Here is a 20,067-nt window from a genome sequence, read left to right on the forward strand (position 1 = left end):
TGTTACTCTTGTTTAACTCAATTTAACAAACTTGGAGTGTATGTTGCTTGCCAGGCATTGATCTAAACGCTGGGATTACAAGGTGAGCAAAATGTAATCTACACCCGCAAAGGATCAGAGCAAAGCGGATGGACTAGCAGAGGGGTAGATGGGGTGGGGGGGGGTGTTCAGGGCGCAGTCTCCGCAGCCTGGGTGCCTGAGTCTGGACTCTTACCAGCTGCCTGCCATTGGGCAAGTTGCTTTAACTCTCTGCACCTCCGTTTCTCCACTTGTAAAGTGGGATAATCATAGTATAGTTATTGTGATGATCAAACTAGTACAAATATAAGTACATAGAACAGAGCCTAGCACACAGTGCAGTGATTTGCGTTAAACACAAACATTGTGCTGTCCTTAATGCTTCGGAAGCTTCAGCTCATCCTGGCCTTTACTTTTCCTTCTATGTGCCTTCCAGGTTCAGGCTCCTCCTTTGCATGAGACTCCGGAACTTGTCTTCTCTTTCTAGCTTGTTGTCACGTCCTTGTAGCCCCCAACTTGACTGAATCCACACCCCAGTCATGTTATAACTCTGTTTTTCAGAGCACCTCCTAACCCGTCCCCCATTTTAGTTTCTCACCATGGGTTCATTTGAAACGTTAACTCGCCCCTTTGAAATCTCCTTCCTAAAAACATAAGGCACACATCTAATTATGCCCAGTGTTCCCTTCATAACACTCATACTAAGTTCAGAGCACTGGTCCTCGTGTTGCTTCCTTGCTCTTCTGAGAAACAAATCCAGGAGTTAAAGCAAGTCACCGTTTAGTACAATTAGATTTCTTGAAGCTCTCCAACCAACAATGACTTTTCAGTACCTTTATGACAGTTTCCTAAGTAGTTACTGTAATGGGATATTCACATGATACTCCTCCCGTATGAAAATTTGGGTGAGACCCCCCCCCAAGCTGAGAACTACCCTCAGAGGGTGTTAGATCATCTGTGGAGGGCTGGCACACGGGTGGTCCAAAACTTGTTCCATCACCCACCTCAAGAGCTTAAAAGAGGAGGCTAGGAATTTATTAGGACTTTGAAGCAGCCGGTGATAAGGATGAGTCTGAAGAGAGTTGTCAGGAGTTGTGCATTCCCACCACTCCATCCCCAGCCCACCCACCCCCTGCTTCGGAGGAAGGGAGTGTGTTTCCCCATCACCTTAAGCAAAGCGAGAGACCTAAGAAACCGCTCAGAGAGCTTTATCTGTGAGGCTCAGAATTGGGTGGGTGCATACTGGTAGCTGCCTACCATCTGCGAAGCCCCAAGAAAAGATGTGATTGCAACTGCTCCTGCCAGGGCGCAGAGTAAAGAGACAGGGCTTGGGAGGGCAGGTACCCTGACTTAGGGGTGCACTAGGGGCTGTGGGTTAAGGGGGGAGTGGCCAGCTGGATGCAACTCTGGCTTCGTTAAAAGAACTGCGGGTTGGAGACTCCCATGACGTTGGGCGAGGTGCCAAGGGAAGACCCTAAAAGAACCCATGAAAGTGCTAAGTAGGAGAAAGAAGCATCCTGGCACCAGACTTCAGTGGTCTCGACCAGGTGGGCCCTTTCTTGCTCCCACCCTTTCCTTCACTCTTCTCCTGTTCTGGGGGAGCCTGAATCGAGAAGGAGTTCAAACAGGGATGGAGCCAACAAGCTCCTACACCACCGCCAGCTCCTAATCTTGCATCCGGCCCAAACTGGCAGGAAGAGAGGACTCTAAATTGTATGACAAACTTGAATTCTGGATTGAACTGGACATTTTTATGATCTGAAAAATGGGGCTATTTGTTAATTCCACAGGACCTGCCTGAGATTTCATCCAGGAGCAAAGAAGAAGCATTCGACTTAGTACAGAAAAAATAGTATAATTGCTTTCTGCTTGTACTCTTTTGAGTCCAGCTCATTTAAGGAAACGGTGACTCAGTAACAAGAAAGCAGAAGCCATATCCTCTAGGGTCTAGATGGTCTGTGGACACAGAGGATGATTTGGTTGGAGTCTTGGAAGCATGATCCTCACATTAAGAAATTCTTATGCATTAGGAACCTACGCCCTGAGTGATTGCCCTTTAATCCTTTCTCCTTTTAGTTTCATCCATATGATTTGATCGTCCATCATGAATAAAAGATGCTATAGGACCAGGGGAAATTCCTGTTGCCATCCTCAGGAAGGGGCTTCCCTGGTGGCGCAGTGGTTGAGAGTCCGCCTGCCGATACAGGGGACGCGAGTTCGTGCCCCGGTCTGGGAAGATTCCACATGCCGCGGAGCGGCTGGGCCCGTGAGCCATGGCCGCTGAGCCTGCACGTCTGGAGCCTGTGCTCCGCAACGGGAGAGGCCGCAGCAGTGAGGGGCCCGCGTACTGCAAAAAAAATTAAAAAAAAAAACACATTTGCACCATCCTCAGGAAGGAGCTGAGCTCAAGGACACAACAGACATAGGAAACATTTGGCAAGAGACTGAACCCAAGGAGTGAGAGGGAAGCTTAGCCTCCAAGGCTGGACACAGGGTCTCTCTGGTGGGAGCGCCCTGGCCACAAGTTCAGCACTTCATGACAGCTGAGTGTGGGTGAGGGCTGTGGAAGCAAGCGGGTGAGTAAGAGCTCAGGGTGTGGGCCCCCCCAGAAGATGGGGGAAAGTTGAGGGTGAAGAGAGGGAAGGAGGACTGGGTGGAAGAGGAGGTCTGAGGAAGTTAGAAGGGCTCTGGCAGTGGGTTGCCAGACTTAGCAACTAAAAATACAAGACGTCCAGTCCTTTGTTTTATCTGGTCATTCTACTCTAGAGACCGTTGGACCAGGGGAGTGAGAATCAGTATCTTTAGCATTTGCTATTACAGCCAATGGAGTCATCCAGAATTAAAGAGAGTGAAACAGTGTGGGAATAAGAGTGTTCTCCATGTGAATCAGAGCCAGGGCAAACGTTAGAAATACTAAGATGCATCAGCTATCATCACCAGGAAACAGAGTCATATGGAAGACACATTGCTTGCTTTGGTGATGTAGAAGACACTAGAGAGAGCAAATTTACATTACCTGCTTTAAAGAAATACGACTTAGATATAAATGACTCTAAGGGAAGTCACATAACAGCGTAAAACATATTAAAAAGTAAGTATCTTCAGCCTTTAATTTTGAGTCAAATAATTTGGTTAAATGTATTCTTTGTGTGACGCATCATTTCAATCTTTTATTTTGCACTTCTGACAATTCAAATTGTGAGAGTATGTTTGGCACAATGAATTTTAATAATATTTACTGTCTGCTGGATATTCCTAAAAGGCAGAACATCTGGGCCTCCCTGGTGGCGCAGTGGTTGGGAGTCCGCCTGCCGATGCAGGGGACGCGGGTTCGTGCCCCGGTCCCGGAGGATCCCACGTGCCGCGGAGCGGCTGGCCCCGCGAGCCATGGCCGCGGGGCCTGTGTGTCCGGAGCCTGTGCTCCGCAGCGGGAGAGGCCACAGCAGTGAGAGGCCCGCGTACAGCAAGGAAAAAAAAAAAAAAAAAAAAAAAAGGCAGAACATCTTGAAAAATGTGTTCAGGTTATTTCAAACCGCTTTCAGATCCTTGTTAGCGAGCAAGAGCCGAGCTCCCATCAGCAGAGGCTTTTGAAGAACTGACAGACACAGGTCCTGATCTGCTAGCAGTATCAGAAACGTGATTTTCATATCAACAGATTCCTGTGCAAGAGGAGGTCATTGGTGCCGCCTAAAGGGTCCCCATCACAGGACCTCCCAGCTTTAGTCATGTGATGACAGCCAGCATCAGACATGTTCTTAGAGCAAAATAAAGCTGCTCCCACCTCCCCAATATTTGAAAGTCTAAAGGTCTGGGAGACTGAGCAAAAAGTGCCTCACTTACTCATGCCCTCCCCACACCTGCCTCTCAGATGAGCCGTGAGCATCTTGAAAAGTGATGCTGAACGTACTTTAGGATAACAGGTAACAGGGCATCGATGAATAAATCAAGAAACCCTTCACGGTGCAAACAGATGCTGCTAGAATTAAGGGGAGAGCTGAAATGCATCTTGCAGATCTAGAGGGAAACTTGAAGCTCAGACAGGTGAAGTGATTTGCTCAAGATCAATGAGAGAGGGCCAGAGAGGCATTCCTGAGACCTGGACTTTATTCAGTATACTCTTAAAAAATATTTTCTTAAATTTTTTATACAATTTTTAAAGGTTACTTTCCATTTACAGTTATTACAAAATGTTGGCCATAGTTGCTGTGCTGTACAATACATATGCTAAGTGAAATACGTCAGACGGGGAAAGACAAATACTGTCTGCTATCACCTATATGTGGAATCTAAAAAATACAACAAACTAAGTGATTATAACAAAAAAGAAGCAGACTCGCAGATACAGAGAACAAACTAGTGGTTACCAGTGTGGGGTGGAGGGGCAATACAGGGATGACAGAATGGGAGGTACAAACTATTGGGTGTAATATAGGCTCAGGGATGTATTGTACAACCCAGGGAATAGAGCCAGCATTTTGTAATCACTGTAAATGGAAAGTAACCTTCAACAATTGTATTCAGTTTACTCTTAACATCCAGTTCCAAAGTCCAGATTTGTTTTTTTTTTAATTGTGTTTTCTTAAACTGAAGTGCACCTAGATTTGTGCTGCCTTCAGCACCTGAAATCACAAGTTTCTCTGTGAAAAACGTTGTGATGTCTCTAGAAATTTCTCTCACTGGGAGTCCCAAACTGTTAGTTCCTCACAGCCCCAAAGCCATCATTTTGGGGGCCAAGGTAGGTCTCCCCGATGATTCGCTGTGCCCGAATTTGAACTTCGAACATGACCTGGCAATCTTTCCTTCTCTTCGGATTCCATGTGTCCTGAAAACAGAACAGCAGCTCTCGGGAGGTCTGGAGAGCAGGCCTCTCTCCAGTCACCCTCCCGAGGAAGGAAGAGCCCCTCCTGCCTGCAACCCCTGGGGTCCCACGAGGGGCTGGCCTCAGCGCAAAGCACCAGCGAGCTGGTGAGCGGCGGCAGGGCCTCTGCTCAGAGAGGTCTGGGCACCGAGGAAGCTGCTGGGTGTGAGGCAGAGTGCCTGGAGGTTCACGGAGCAGCAGCAAGCATCTGTCTGGTTATAACGGGGGCTGCGTTTGCCTTGTCGAACATCTGAGGCTGGGATCAGAGTGTGACATAAGAGGATTTACAATTGGGTGCTTGCATCTTCGAGGGGGAAGGAGTGTGCAAACTCGAGGCTGCACCGTGGCCTTGGTTTTCTTTGCAGGAGAGCCCCAGGTGGGTGATAATCACAGCTCTCCTGCCCATCCCCACGGTCTCCTGGCCAGTCTTCCCGGCCAGACTCTGGAGGGTAATTTGCTTTTTCACGTTGTGGTGTGAGACGCCTTTCCTTCTGTCTTCCTTTCTTTTAGTCCTCATTTTCACAGTTTTAGTATCTATTTAAAACTTGTACTCTTTTAGAAAATATAATACAAACGCCTGGAAAAACAGAACCAGTGCAAAAGAAATACAGCAAAAATTGTCTTCCTTCCACCCCTGTTCCTTCACGAAAGGGCCACTCTCTGGTACCAGTTTCTAGAGTTTATCTTTCCAGAGGTATTACATGCATTACCAGCAAACTCTCTATCTATCCACGCCTACGACGCACTTCCTGCCCCTTGCTGTTCCAGGCATACAGTTTCCAAAACACCATCCTGCTTAAAATACGTTCATAGACCCCAGTTGTCTGCAGGATAAAGCCCAACCTCTTACTGGTGCAGAACATCCTTCACATCTGTCTCCCCAAATGAGCACCGCCTTCCAGCCCGGCGCCCACCTCCCTCTAGCTCCCTCCGCCTCCCGCCCCACTCCAGGTTTTAGCCTCAGCAGATCTCCAGGCCTGTGAGTCTCCCTCCTGTTAGTTCCTTGGTCTGGAGACACTTGCCTCTTCCCTCTTCTGCTTGTCAAAAATCATTCTTATCTTTAAAGACTCAGTTCCACGTGTCACTTCTGCTGTGAAACCTTCTCCAAGTTTCCCAGTTGTGTTGACTGTTTCACCTGTCTTAGGATGCTCCCTGGAAAGTTCTGCATCCCTCAATGGATGGTTCATTTATTTCCTGAACATCCTTGAGATGCCAAATGTGCTAAGGACCAGAGAGACCATAAGCCATAACACAGTCTCCACCCTCAAGGAACTTAGGGTCTAGTGGGGAAAAGTAGCACACTACAACAGAAGTGTGTGATGAATACAAGGTGTGGGGCTACACCAGAAAGGAGCCCTTTCGGCAGACTGGGCCAGGACAGATGAGGAGGCAGAACTGAAGCCAATGCCTGAAGATCTAGAAGGATGAGCCATATGAGAAGCTATGGAGAATGAGGAAGAGCTGAAATATCCCCAGGAGCCGTGGCACACAAAGAGAAAGGCACGTACAAACGCTGAGGAGCACCAGAGCTCACGTGACGTCAAGGAGCTCAAACAATATGGCGGGAGGCGAGAGCTGTGAGGACAGAGTCAAGTGACTCATGGAAGACAAAGTCGTCTTCTGCTCCGACACAAACAATTGGTGTCGGAGCAAGTGACTCAACAAGTCTGGCAACTGGAGATTCATAATCTTTGACTTCCAAGCTGCAGCAGCTTCTGAAAGTTGACAGACGATGTGGGGAAGGCCAAGGGTTGCCACTTACATGATTGCCCTTGAGAACTCCAGTGTGGGCGTTGACAAGGTGCTGCTAGGAAATTTTTGAAGGTTAGGATTTTGGTGAATTGCTCTGTAAATCCCGGTACATAGTAATAATGCTAAGAACTGTAGGGCTTAGCCTATATGGGGGCCTTACTCTGCTTCCAATGCTATTTTAAGTAATTTACATGTTAGAGGATATTTAATCTCAACTACTTAAAGGGGTGGGTATACCATGACTATCCCCATTTTATAAATGAGGAAACTGAGGTCCTGAAATGAGGTCCTGAGGTTCAGAGGCTTTCCCAGTGGTGCAGAACTTGTCCATGGTGGAGCCAGGATTGAAACCCCAGCAGTCTTGTTGGAGCCCATATTCCTAACCACTAGGCATCACTGCCTCTCCCCAGCTGCAGTGGGTGGGTGTTTGGGTGAGCACACTGCCAGGCCTAGGAACCCAAGGCTCACTGTTCCAGAGACAGAGTCCGGGAAATCAGGGACAGATGGACAGTAGGCAGGGTGTGCACGGTTTGCCCTTGGCACCCTGAGGCAGCCACTGTCTGTAAATAACAACTTGGGGAGTTTAATTAACAGCCCACTTGCAGGAACGCCAAGAACAACAGGAACTCCACGGGTGAATGACTTGGGGGTGAAAATCAGAATTGAGAGGCCGTCTTTGCCATCTTTCAAGCTGCTATGGATAGCAACAGGCAGACTGAACTGGCCAGGTTTTGGCAGGAGAGTGGGCTCCATTAATTACACAGATGGATTATTTTGCTCAGGAAAAGCCAGTGGATGGTTTGATGGAGTAACTTCCGCAACCATAAAATCAGGAGAAATATATGGCTATCTCTGTGCTAAATGGGGCCCTGAAGAGATTAACCTCACAAACCAAATGCAAATGATATGCATGAATTTCACCAGATGGGGGAAACTCCTTGTGATACTTGATTTCATGCCAGGGATGCTGGATTCAAATACAAACGATAGAAAAGTTTTCTTGAAAGATGGCCTAGGGGGCTGTAAGGAGAAGTGCTGGATTCTGATATGCAGAAGATTGGAATTTGATGTCAATGCCTTGAAGAGATCGCTGAATACATAAGCTTTAAGGAGGGGATGGAGTTGGGGGTTATAGTTATTTTATAGTCACTGTATATGTTCAAAGCAAATGCATTTCAATGCCATCAACCCAGCTGTAAGCTTTGTGACCTTCTTCCTCTCTCAGGGAAGGGTGAGAGTGAGGCCAGTTGGAGACGGCAGGCCAGGCCATTGGCCTCCGGGTCAGCACCCCTTACCATCTCATTGACCTTACTCGCTGGTCCCACGTGTGGGCTGCGTTTCTGCAAGCTGCACGGTCAACGCTTTGACAGGCCGCTGCGGGGAAGCAGGATGAGCACAGCATTTCAGGTGTGAAGACAGGTGTTCAAATCACAACTTTGCTACTGGGTAATGATATGCTGTTGGGTGAGTCAACTGAGCCTCAGTTTATTTGTCGGTGAAATGGGATAATAATCCCCCCCCAGAGACGTTGCAAGGATTGAGGTAGCGACATATGAGAGCACCTGTAAGCTGCAAGCACCATGAAATGCTAGCTTCTGCAGTTAGCAGGATTTTGAGGCATAATTTACCTGATAGCCTTCTTCTACCTCTGGTCTTCCACATTCCCCTTTTGTTTTGTTTTGTTTATTTTTGCTATTTTTTGTTGCACTAAAATATACACACATAAAATTTAGCATTGTAACTATCTTTAACTGTACAATTCAGGGGTATTAAATACATTCACAATGTTGTACAACCACCACTATCCATTTCCAGAACTATTTCATCATCCCCCACTGAGACCCTGTACCCATTAAATAATAACTCCCCATTCTCCCCTCTCCTCAGCCCCTTGTAACCTCTATTCCACTTTCTGTCTCTGTGAACTTGCCTATAGTACATATTTCATATAAATGGAATCATACAATACTTATCCTTCTATGTCTGGCTTATTTCACTTAGCATGATGTCCCCAAGGTTTATCCATGTTGTAGCATGCGTCAGAATTTCCTTCCTTTTCCAGGCTGAATAATATTCCATTGTATGGCTAGACCACAGTTTGTTTATGTATTCATCTGTCAGTTGTTTCCACCTTTCGACAATTGTGAATAATGTCGCTATGAACATTCAAGTACAAGTATCTGTTTGAAGTCCTGCTCTCAGTTCTTTTGAGTATATATCTAGGAGTGGAATTGCTGGATCATATGGTAATTCTACGTTTAACTTTTTGAGGAACTGCCAAACTGTTTTCCACAGCAGCTGCACCAGTTTACATTTCCACCAGCCACGTATGAGGGTTCCAATTTCTCCACATCCTCACCAACACTAGTTATTTTCCTTTTTAAAAAAATAATAGCCACCTAACGGGTGGACGTGGTAACCCCATTTGCTTTGAAGAGTATCAGTTATATCTCCATGTGGTGAGAAACTCCAGAGTAGATAAAGTTGCCTGTCTACCCCTGGAACTCTGGCATATCAGGGAGTCTATCTGGCACCAGGATTTCTTTTTGCAAAAGTTTTTATCCAGAGCAAAATGGTTTTCCAGGGAGGAACTTGGAGAAGGGCTTGGAACTGTAGTCACTTGACAGTTCTGTCCATCTGTTTTTTTATTTATCCATTCATTTTTCCCACAAATATTTATTGAATGCCTATTTTGTAGGGAGCAAGGAAGAATTGTGTCGAATTCTGTGGCAACTGGATTTTAGAATCCACAACACCAAAAATTGGAAGGGACCTTAAGAATCCTCTTGTCCAAACACCTACCCCACTCAGCAATGTTTCCTAAAACTAGAGAGATAGGAACAGAGCTCAGGTTTCCAACTCAGTGATCAGCCAGGAATGATGTAGCCAAAGTCAGGGAGCAAAACTCCTCAGACTTGCAGGAGAATGGGTTTAAAACGAGGGCAAGCATTTTTAGGGAAGCTCTCTTTTCTGACATCTCACTAGAAAGTCCAGTCACTCGATAAGCCAGTGGGATTTGAACACAATAAAACAAGTGTGAAGAAAACCTGATTAGATAAGGCTTGAGTACTCACATAGTCCTTATATTGTGATAACCTCCCTCCCAAATGTCACCTACAGGCTGTGTGCTGTGGGGAACACCGCTGACTTGGAATCTGAAAGCCAGGCAGGAGTGTGAGTATTTGATTTCAATCTGGGAAAATTCCAGAGGACTAAATTCAGAGGATTTATGAACACCATCATATCCAAACAACTGGATTTCATTGACAAACACAGACTTATTTTGTAGCTCAAACTGGGACATTTCAACTATATTAAAAGGCAGAGATAAAGAGATGGAAACAGTAGATAGAATGCAACTCACAGAGTTTCCACATATATGTTTATTTTACTCTGGTTAATGTTTAAGCCTCAGGAGTCCAAAAATAAATTAGAATCATAGACAGCATCATTTCCTAAAGCCACGTTCTCTTCCTATACACCCTCCAAAGCCACACAAAAGTACAAGATGGACCTCATCTACTCGTAACAGGGAGAGAGCAGCATTTTCTCAGATCCAGGTGGAGCTTTGCAGAAAGAGCTTCCAATCTTCATGACCATAACCATGGTGTCCAAGATGATAGCTGGAAAATAAGGTTAAATACCATTCTACGGAACTTTCCATAACTTGGATGCCAGCAGCCGTAGTTTCCATTCCATCTGTAGTCTGGTTTCTCTACCTCATTTAATATTTTACTACCATTTTTATGTACATGGAAGTACTTCACAGAAGTAATGAATGTCTTAAATATATATAAGGCCTTTCCATGTAGGACTATTAGGTTCAGCATTATTCTGCTGGGTGCTGCAAGCCCCTTTGTTGTGTCCAGGTTTCTGTGCTTATACAGCAGGATGCCGGAATCTTCAAAGGAAGCAGAAGGCTGAAGACTAAAGGTCACCCTGCAACCCGGTAAGTGACGAGGGTTCAGCTATGATTGAGTCATCCTTGACCCCTAACCTCCCTGATTGCCTTCTCCTCCGCTCTTCTCGTCCATGGCTTAGCACCTTGAGCTGCTGCTCCACGCTCTTGACCTGCTTCCTGCTGCAACCCTACCACCATCTAAAGAGTCACCCCATCCCATCAGCCTAGTCCTGTCTCACATTAATCCCACCGCAGTGGCTCTGCAAGAAAAGCCTAAACTCCTTCAATATGTTTTAGAAAGATTTATATTATCACAAGCATTTCAAAAGAAGGAGCAAGGCATCGGTTAAATTTACTATGAAATTAACCATAATCCTGCCACAAAGTATTCAACTAACTGAGATTACAGCCCAAAAACTAACACAGCATTCAGTGTAGTTACTAAAGTAGGTTAATGCAAAATAGATGCTATGCAAACACTTATCTAAAAGGGATGGCTAAGGACATTTTTTAAAGTTTTTCTTCCCAGTTTTACTGAGATATAATTGATGTATAACACTGTATTAATTTTAGGAGTACAACATACTGATTTGATATATGTATATATTAAAAATGATGACCACAATATGTCTAGTTAACATCCATCACCTCACATAGTTACAATTTTTTCTTGTGATGAGAACTTTTAAGGTCTACTCTCTCAGCAACTGTCAAATATACAGTACAGTGTTGTTAAGTAGTCACCATGCTGTACTTTATTATTATTTTTTATAAATTTAGTTATTTAATTTTGGCTGTGTTGGGTCTTCATTGCTGCACGTGGGCTTTCTCTAGTTGCGGCGAGCAGGGGCTACTCTTAGTTGTGGTGCGCAGGCTTCTCATTGCGGTGGCTTCTCTTGTTGCGTTGCACAGGCTCTAGGCACGTGGGTTCCAGTAGTTGTGGCACGTGGGCTCAGTAGATGTGGTCACAGGCTCTAGAGCATAGGCTCAGTAGTTGTGGAGCACGGGCTTAGTTGCTCTGCGGCATGTGGGATCTTCCCGGACCAGGGCTCAAACCCGTGTTCCCTGCATTGGCAGGCGGATTCTTAACCACTGCGCCACCAGGGAAGTACCCCATGCTGTACTTTACATACTCAGGACTTATTTTATTTTTTGCGGTACGCGGGCTTCTCACTGTTGTGGCCTCTCCCGTTGCGGAGCACAGGCGTCAGACGCGCAGGCTCAGCGGCCATGGCTCACGGGCCCAGCAGCTCCGCGGCATGTGGGATCCTCCCAGAGCGGGGCACGAACCAGTGTCCCCTGCATCGGCAGGCGGACTCTCAACCACTGCGCCACCAGGGAAGCCCCAGGACTTATTTATCTTTTAAGTAGAAGTTTGTACCTTTTAGTCCCTTCACCCATTTCATCCCCACCCCACCCGCACTTCTTTAAGGAAGTTTTTCAGGGGGGTAGGAGATTGGACAAGGTGACCTTCCAACTGTGGGATCTGATGATTGTAATAGTCTCCAAGATCAGGGCTGGTAAGATCAATCGTAGTTAATATCTAGATCTGCCGATTTTCTGTCTCATGGGGCGGATGGGGACCAAATCACCAAACCTTCAGTGAGTGCAAAGTGCAGAGATACAGTCAATTCTGGGAGGGACTGAGCATGCGCCCTGCGCTCCCGGAACAGATGTTTCTGCTGGAGGAGAGGAACGCTTCGGTATCGCGAGAAGTACTCCGAGGTTTCCGGGGTGTCTTTTGTATCTGCGTAGAAACTCTTCTTCTGACGCCGTTACTCACGCTGCGCTGTCACAACGTACTGTCCTCTCTGGGCCTGGAAAACTGAGCCTGGTGACCGCCGAAGCACCAAGGCACGTCTTGGAAGTCCACGGGACACTCAGAGAGACGCCTATTTCCTGTCAGGTAAGGGAAACCTTACAATGCAGTGATTCTAGATTCTTGCTGTTGCTTTATGTTTGCGGAGAACTTGCTAAGGGGTGGGGACTTCTTCTGCTGGGTTTGTGCTTCCGTGAGGAGGATTTCTTTTAAGGTACCCCCGAGCCTCCATCCACCCATTCCGTCTGGAAAGGAATTCAGTCGTCTGGTCGGGGTATTGGGAGGAGAATCTGATCCCGCGTGGTTCAGCTTTTCCTGGTTCCTCGCTGTTCCATACCTGCCTGCGGGCAGCTCCCATCCCTCCTGTGCTCCCGGCAGGCAGAGGGGCCCAACCCCGTGGGAAGACCTGCTGAGCTCTGGTCCCTGCGGGTATTTCAGAGGCCAAGTGTTAGCACAACCCGCAGGCTGCAGATCTACAACCACACTCGCTAGCCGGCTTATTTGTAAGAACGCTGACATGTGGCTCCCCAACTGTTGACTGCCTGTATCTTTTTCTCTGTGGATTTTGAATTCAGGTGGAGAAGATGGGTATTATGTGTGAGCCCCTAATTCCCCAACAACTTCAGTGTTCAGAGCTTTACTTGCTTTATTCTAATTGTCCCCCAGTCCAACACATGTGCGTGCCACACAAGTGTGCACGCCTGTACATTTCCCCCTGCTGTTTCAGAGTCCCCAACCCCAGCTCTCTTCCTCTCGAGGTCCCAGGGCATCTAACACATCAGGCTGGGTGTCTGGCCCGAAAGTGCTCCAGGCTTCCTTCCAATGAGGGGGACGTATCACTGACGAGGTGCCACGGGTCACGCCCTGGCTCCAACAGTGTGCGTGTGCCTCTTCCACTGGGTGGACAGATGGCCATCACTAAGCCCATTTTCCGTGGGCGCTCTGGACCACCTCCTCTTTGTCAGGCCTGACCCCCTTTCCCTTCAAGATTCCTGGGGCCGTTTGCCTTAACTTTGACGCCAGGAGCTCTGCTCTGCCCAGCAGGTTTGGCGGGTCAGTTATAAAACACAAGCATTTTCTGGCAGGAAACTAACCACCAAGGAAACAAGACTGTCTCCAAAATCAGGTCAGCATCAGGTCAAATAAGCACAGCCTGGAATTTTTAAGTATCTGCAGGAGCTGATCCCACAATCTTGTCTCTCTCGTGTGCGAGGGAGGGACACTGGTGATTTTCTGACAGTTGCCAGAACACGGGGCTCTGAACACGTGAATGCCGAGCACTTCCCTCCAGCGATGGTGGTGAAGGAGAATGCATTAATACGTGGTTCCTGACGCCACTCACTCAGCTGCCAGAACCCAGGGGGGCCCAGGAAGGGGCTCCAACTAAGGCCTCCTAGCTCTCCGGCTCTGAGAATTGCTGGGGACCTTCTGGATATATTTATTAAAGTTTAAATGGGGTCATGCGGGGTGGCCAGGGGTGTGGGCCATGACACCTCTAGAGTCGTTCATTGCCCAATCAGAGAGACATGCAACAGCCCTGGGTCCTGCGGAGACAAGCAGGTCCCCACCGAATGGCTTTATGGGACAATTTTGCTACAGTCTGGGCTGGATTATCAGTTTCAGAGATTTGGCCACTTCATTTATCAGGGGAACAGAGGCCTCTCTTAGGGAAGGAAGCACCTTAGCCATGTTCACAGAGCCTGCTGTGATTAAAAATAAGAAATACACATAACACAGGGAATATAGCCAATATTTTATAATAACTCTAAATGGAGTATAACCTTTAAAAATTGTGAATCACTATATTGCATAGCTGTAACATATATAATATTGTACAGCAACTATACTTCAAGTAAAAAAAGAAGGAGAAATACACCAGCCACTCAGAGTGGACCACCTGGGTTGGGACAGGTTCTCTGTGATGGGCAGAGTGGATACTCACCCATGATGTTCTCGGCTCTGTGACCAACTATCCCTTTTTCCGATGGCCTCAGTCCCTTTAGAGATGGAGAAATGTCCCTCAGTCCCCATTGTTACTGAGTCCTGCCAGGCTGGAGGCAGTCTCTCTTAGATGACTTTGTTCTCTTGCTTTGATCCGCTGTGTACAAGTTTAGTAGTTTAACTCATAACTTAACAACCTCAATTCCGAATTATCTGGGTTGCTTTGAGACACCCGGTTTATCCCAGCCCCCAGATACGGAGGTGCTCCTGAGGCCGGCCAGCAGCCCTAAATGCTTTGCTGCACACAAACCATGAACACACCATGTTCTTTCCCCGTTCTGTGCACTTACTAATGTGATACCCCCGTCCGACCTCAGCTTCCTCCAAGGCACACCTCAAGACCCACCTCCTGCAGGAAGCCTTTCTTAACCTTCTTGCCTTTGCTCGTCTCTCATCCTTTGAAGCTCTGTAGTACTTGGAGATAATGGAACGTAATTTAGCCCTTATATGGATACTGGCTAGTATCAATCACTGTCATTTCCTCTGTGCTCTCTTGCACCAACCAGACTCCAAGCCATTTAAGACTAGAAAATGTATTCCGTATTTCTTCAGCCTCCCCAACATTTCTTGCCCTTCCTGACCACCCATTATTGTCTGAGCCATGTATTTTGTCACTCAATTCCATTCCATCTGAATGCATACTCTAGTTTAAGGTATAAGAGTTCTGTCTGCACAACTGTAGCCAAGGTGGAGTGATATTAGCTCCAGGCTGAGGTGGCACTAGGCAAGGCCCTGTGTCAGGGTCTGATCCTCACAGGTCTTAGCCAGTGTTTGTGGCTGCCCTGAAGGAGGCCCCCACCAGCCTTGAGGGGCAGGCTTTCGCATCAGGTCGATCTGCGTGTGAGTCCTGGAGCCGTCACTTACCAGGCGTCCCTCCAGGCAGGACCTCACCTAAGCTTTCTAGATCTCCATTTACTCATCTATAAAATAGGAGAGGGTATATAGAATACCATCCACCACCCAGATCTATTTTGGGTCTTAAGTGCCATCATCCTCTGAAAACATGAGGCATGGAGAATAGGAGTTGAGAGCAGGGTCCTTTGGGATCAAATCACATGACCTTGATTGACCAAGAGACTTCATTCCCTCAACTTCACCTGTCCAATAGAGATTATCATGTGAACCTCATGGGCTTCCTGGGGACCATGCCAGATGACATTAGGTACTTGTGTGTTATTATTATTATCGGTAGTAGTCATCGTAAAAAGCTGTTACCACAGTAACCAGCACATGAAAAGTGCTCAAAAATTGTATCTCCACCATGCTTGTTTCTGTTTCCCTCTGAGGTATCAGGCTAGGTCCGCGGGTCCCTTTTTCCACATCTGCCATCCACACAGCTCAGAGCAGGGCTTGCAGCCTCGTCAAATCTTTACACCACGGCAGTCCTAGGAAAGCAGAGGCGCAGCATCTACTGCTACACAGCGTGCTCTCAGCCCCACCACACCACCCACGTTATCCTGCACCTCTGACTCCTCCATCCTATGGAAGACTTGCCATAAATTCTTACTGGAGCGTGGCACATAACAATTTGTAGCGAATTAAAATCTGCAAGATTCTTCCTGTAGCAGAAATTTTGACAACAGCTCTTTTCCCAGAGGACCGCACGGAGGATGCCTGCTCTAAGGGAAAATAAGCTCTCCAGGAGGGGGGAAGAAAATCCCCTCTCTGCCCCACGGTGCAGGGGACCATGGGCTTTTTCAGGAGCGTGGCGTAGTGTGTTGATTCCTGTGGGTGCAGACCGTTTGATGTGCAGGCTGTCAGCCCACCTCGCGTGTGCGGGATGATCCAGGTAATTCCTCAGAGGACAGCAACCTTCCACCCTTTGGTCGTGGACTGATGCTAGAAGCCTCTCTGACCTCTCCATCCTTTACCGTGTACAATCCAATCTTGGAATTTACAAATGAAGGCTCAGAGCCCTGGCCAAGTTGAGACGGTTAGTACAGATAACTTCTGAAATTCTTCCTTCAAGTTTCTGTAGCTTATGGTTTATTACTTAATTTTTATCTGTACCTTTTAGGTAGTGATTTTAATGCAGCTAAACAGGTGCCATAATTTACTCCTCCAAGGGCCCTGCTTTTCTGTAATGATGAAGAGATCCACTGTATTCCTGCTTAATCATATTGGCTTAAATTTGTGGGCTGCCTCCAGGAAAAGGAGAAGGGTATAAAGATGCAGCGTAGGGGCTTCCCTGGTGGCGCAGTGGTTGAGAGTCCGCCTGCCGATGCAGGGGACACGGGTTTGTCCCCCAGTCCAGGAAGATCCCACATGATGCAGAGCGGCTGGGCCCGTGAGCCATGGCCGCTGAGCCTGCGTGTCCGGAGCCTGTGCTCCGCAGCGGGAGAGGCCACAACAGTGAGAGGCCCGCGTACTGAAAAAAAAAAAAAAAAAAAAAAAAAAAAGCAGCGTGCCTGTTCTTCATTTTTACTGTAGCTCATTCTCACCCATTTAATTATTGGATTTCAGGAAATCAGGACCATTTAATTGTGTCAAGGGCACAGCAGGAAAACTGCAAAGAGGCTGTAATGACTCAGGGGGAAGAAGCAAGTCCAGATGTAACAAAGGATGATTCTAGAAGCTTCACCATAGCTAAGCATAATGTGCTACAAACCCAGAAGGAAGGGCTAATGAAAAAAAAAGCAACACAGGCATACTTAAAGCCATGATTAGCTGATAGAGTAAGGGAGAGATGAAAAGAATATTAAAACCACTGATAAGTCTAAAATGCATTTATATTTGCCTGTGAAATACAGTCATGCCCAGAAACACATGCCTAGGTCCCCAGAGTCACAGAATAACATCTGTGTCTCCAAGAGACTTCCTGCCATCCAGTAGTACATCACTGACCCAGAATCAGTCTTGGTAGAGGTGTGGAGGGGACTGATTCAAGAGGTCTGGCATGGGGACCCCGTTTAACAGACATCCCAGCACGTTCTGATGCAGCTGGTTAATAGACCACACTTTGAGAAACTCTGGAGGAGATGACTCCAGGATTTTTCAGCTGTATGTAATATACACAGAATCTCTAAACATTCGATGCTTTGTATATCTTACACATTCATAGCCTCTGTGTACATATGCGGGGAGAGACTATACACCATCTGTCCCTACTGTGTATATGGATTCCACATGTGCCTCATTTATAATAGAACAACTGAACTTTATACGTTTTTGGTAAAATCAAATAAATACGGTGTGTAGATTTGAGTATTTTCTTTCCTTACTTGGCCCAGGAGGAGAACTTAATTTATAAAGGATGACCAGAATCACACACAAAGCTCCACATCTCTGAGAAGTAAATACAGAAGCGTCTGTGTGCCTGACTTCAAGGACCCTTCCAAACAAACTTGGATGTCTCGTCTTTGCTGTTCTCATGGCTTCTCTTTCCTTTCAGCCTCATACCCAATGTTTGACCTCCAAAGTCAGATGGCTTATGGAGGCTCCAGCACTGGGAAGTTATTAATGCTGTGCTCTTCCCTGTCCTGCCCAAGTGGAAATGAATTTGTTTCTCCTCTGTTAATCAGTCCCTTTCAGGGATGGCAAATAGGCTTCAGCTCATGGGCTGATGATGAACATTTTGTAGAGGCGGAGCAAAGGAGTGAGTAGAGAAGGATTCTGGGGCTCTATATGGGCTCCAAATGAAAGCGTGTGACATGCACCCCTATTGGGTAGGATGGGGTCACTTTTGTATCACCTATGTGCCAGTCCAGCCCTGGGTTTTATCTTTCAAAGACCTGCTCTTTGTATAGATAATTTTAGAACTGTAAGAGAACTTACAGATTTGATAGCAAAGGGGTAGATCTTCCATCTCCTGACTCCACATTTCATGTTCTTCCCAATAAGCCAGTTCACAAACATTATCCACACTAGTGGGGCTGGGACTGTGGGAGGCTGCAAAATGTCATCGTCCTCCCATTCTTCCAGGCTGCCTGTTCCTATTTGTAGCAGAGGCCTCTTCTGTGTAATCCAGACAGGCTTTGCTAACAGTAGTGATTTGGGGTTGAAGATGAGACGATAGTAATCCCAGAGCAGGTTGCTGGGGGTTCTTGGGGAGGACGTGCCTTCACTACGCCAGTGTCCATATTTCCACGTGGCATTTTCAAGCCTTCCATAGCTTATCAGTGATGCCCTGCACTTGCTGAATTCCCCCACTTCCTTTTATTTTTTTCCCCAGCTTTATTGAAATATATTTGACGTATAGAATTGCATATATTGGACTATACGAGGTGATGTGATATATTTATACATTATGGAATATCATCACAGTCGTTACCATATCCATCACTCCATAGTTACCTTTCTTGTATGTGGTAAGGTCACTTAAGATTTACTGTTTTAGCAGAATTCAAGTATACTATACAGTATTATTAACTATAATCACTATTCAGGAACTGTTCATCTTACACCTGGAAGTTTGTACCTTTGACCAACATCTTCCCATTTCCTCCACCCCTCAGCCCCGCTGGTAACCACCACTCTACTCTTTGGTTCTGTGGATTGACCTTTTCTCTCTCTCTTTTTTTTTTTTTTGAATTCCACATACAAGTGATACCCTACAGTATTTGTCTTTCTCTGTTTTGCTTATTTCACTTAGCATACTACCTTCTCGCTTCATTCATGTGTCACAAACGGCAGGATTCCCTTTTTAAGGCTGAATATTATTCTGTTGTGTATATATCACACCACATTTTCTATATCCATTCATCCAGAGATACATACTTAAGTTGTTTTTATACCTTGGCCATTGTAAGTAAGGCTGCAGTGAACATTAGAGTGCAGATATCTCAAGATAGTGATTTTGTTTTCTTTGAATATAAACCCAGCAGTGAGGTGGCTGAATCATACGACGGTTTTATTTTTAATTTTTCGAGGAACCTCCAAACTGTTTTCCATAGTGGCTGCACCGATTTATGTTCCCACCAGCTGTGTACTAGGCTTCCCTTTCTCTACATCCTCACTACAGGTTCATTATCTCTTGTCTTTTTGATCATAGCCATCCACACAGGTGTGAGGTGATATCTCATTGTGGGTTTGATTTGCATTTCCCTGATGATTAGTGTGGTTGAGCACCGTTTCATGTGCCTACTAGCCATTTGTATATCTTCTCTGGAAAAATGTCTATTCAGGACCTTTGCCCATTTTAAAATCAGATTATTTATTTATTTATTTTGCTATTGAGTTGTATGTGTTCCCTATATATTTTAGATATTGACCACTTATCAGATATATGGCTTGCAAATATTTTCTCCCATTCCTTAGGTAGCCTTTTCATTTTATTGATTGTTTTCTTAGCTGTGCAGAAGCTTTTTAGCTTGATGTAGTCCCATTTGTTTATTTTTTGCTTTGTTGCCTATACTTTTGGTATCATATTCAAAAAATCATTGCCAAGACCACTGTAAGGGAGCGCTTTCCTTATGTTTTCCTCTAGGCATTTTATAAGGTCTTTTTTCAGATCTTATGTTTAAGTCTTGAGTGCACTTCAAGTTCATTTTTGTGAATAATGTAAATGACATTCTCAAGCCTTTGGTAGCTTATCAGAGATTCCTGCTCTAGTTGGAGTCTTCCATGTCCTAACCCAATATATAGACTTGTCATGTTTGCTGATTCTAAAGCTATATATGTTCATGAACTGACACAGGACAGTTTTTACCCCCTGTGAAGTGTATGACTCTTCTCCAATTGGCAAGCATTCCAATGGACACAGTTTTCTCTAGAGATCTT

This window comes from Mesoplodon densirostris, chromosome 20 (assembly GCF_025265405.1).
Source record: "Mesoplodon densirostris isolate mMesDen1 chromosome 20, mMesDen1 primary haplotype, whole genome shotgun sequence".
NCBI classification, from domain to species: domain Eukaryota; kingdom Metazoa; phylum Chordata; class Mammalia; order Artiodactyla; family Ziphiidae; genus Mesoplodon; species Mesoplodon densirostris.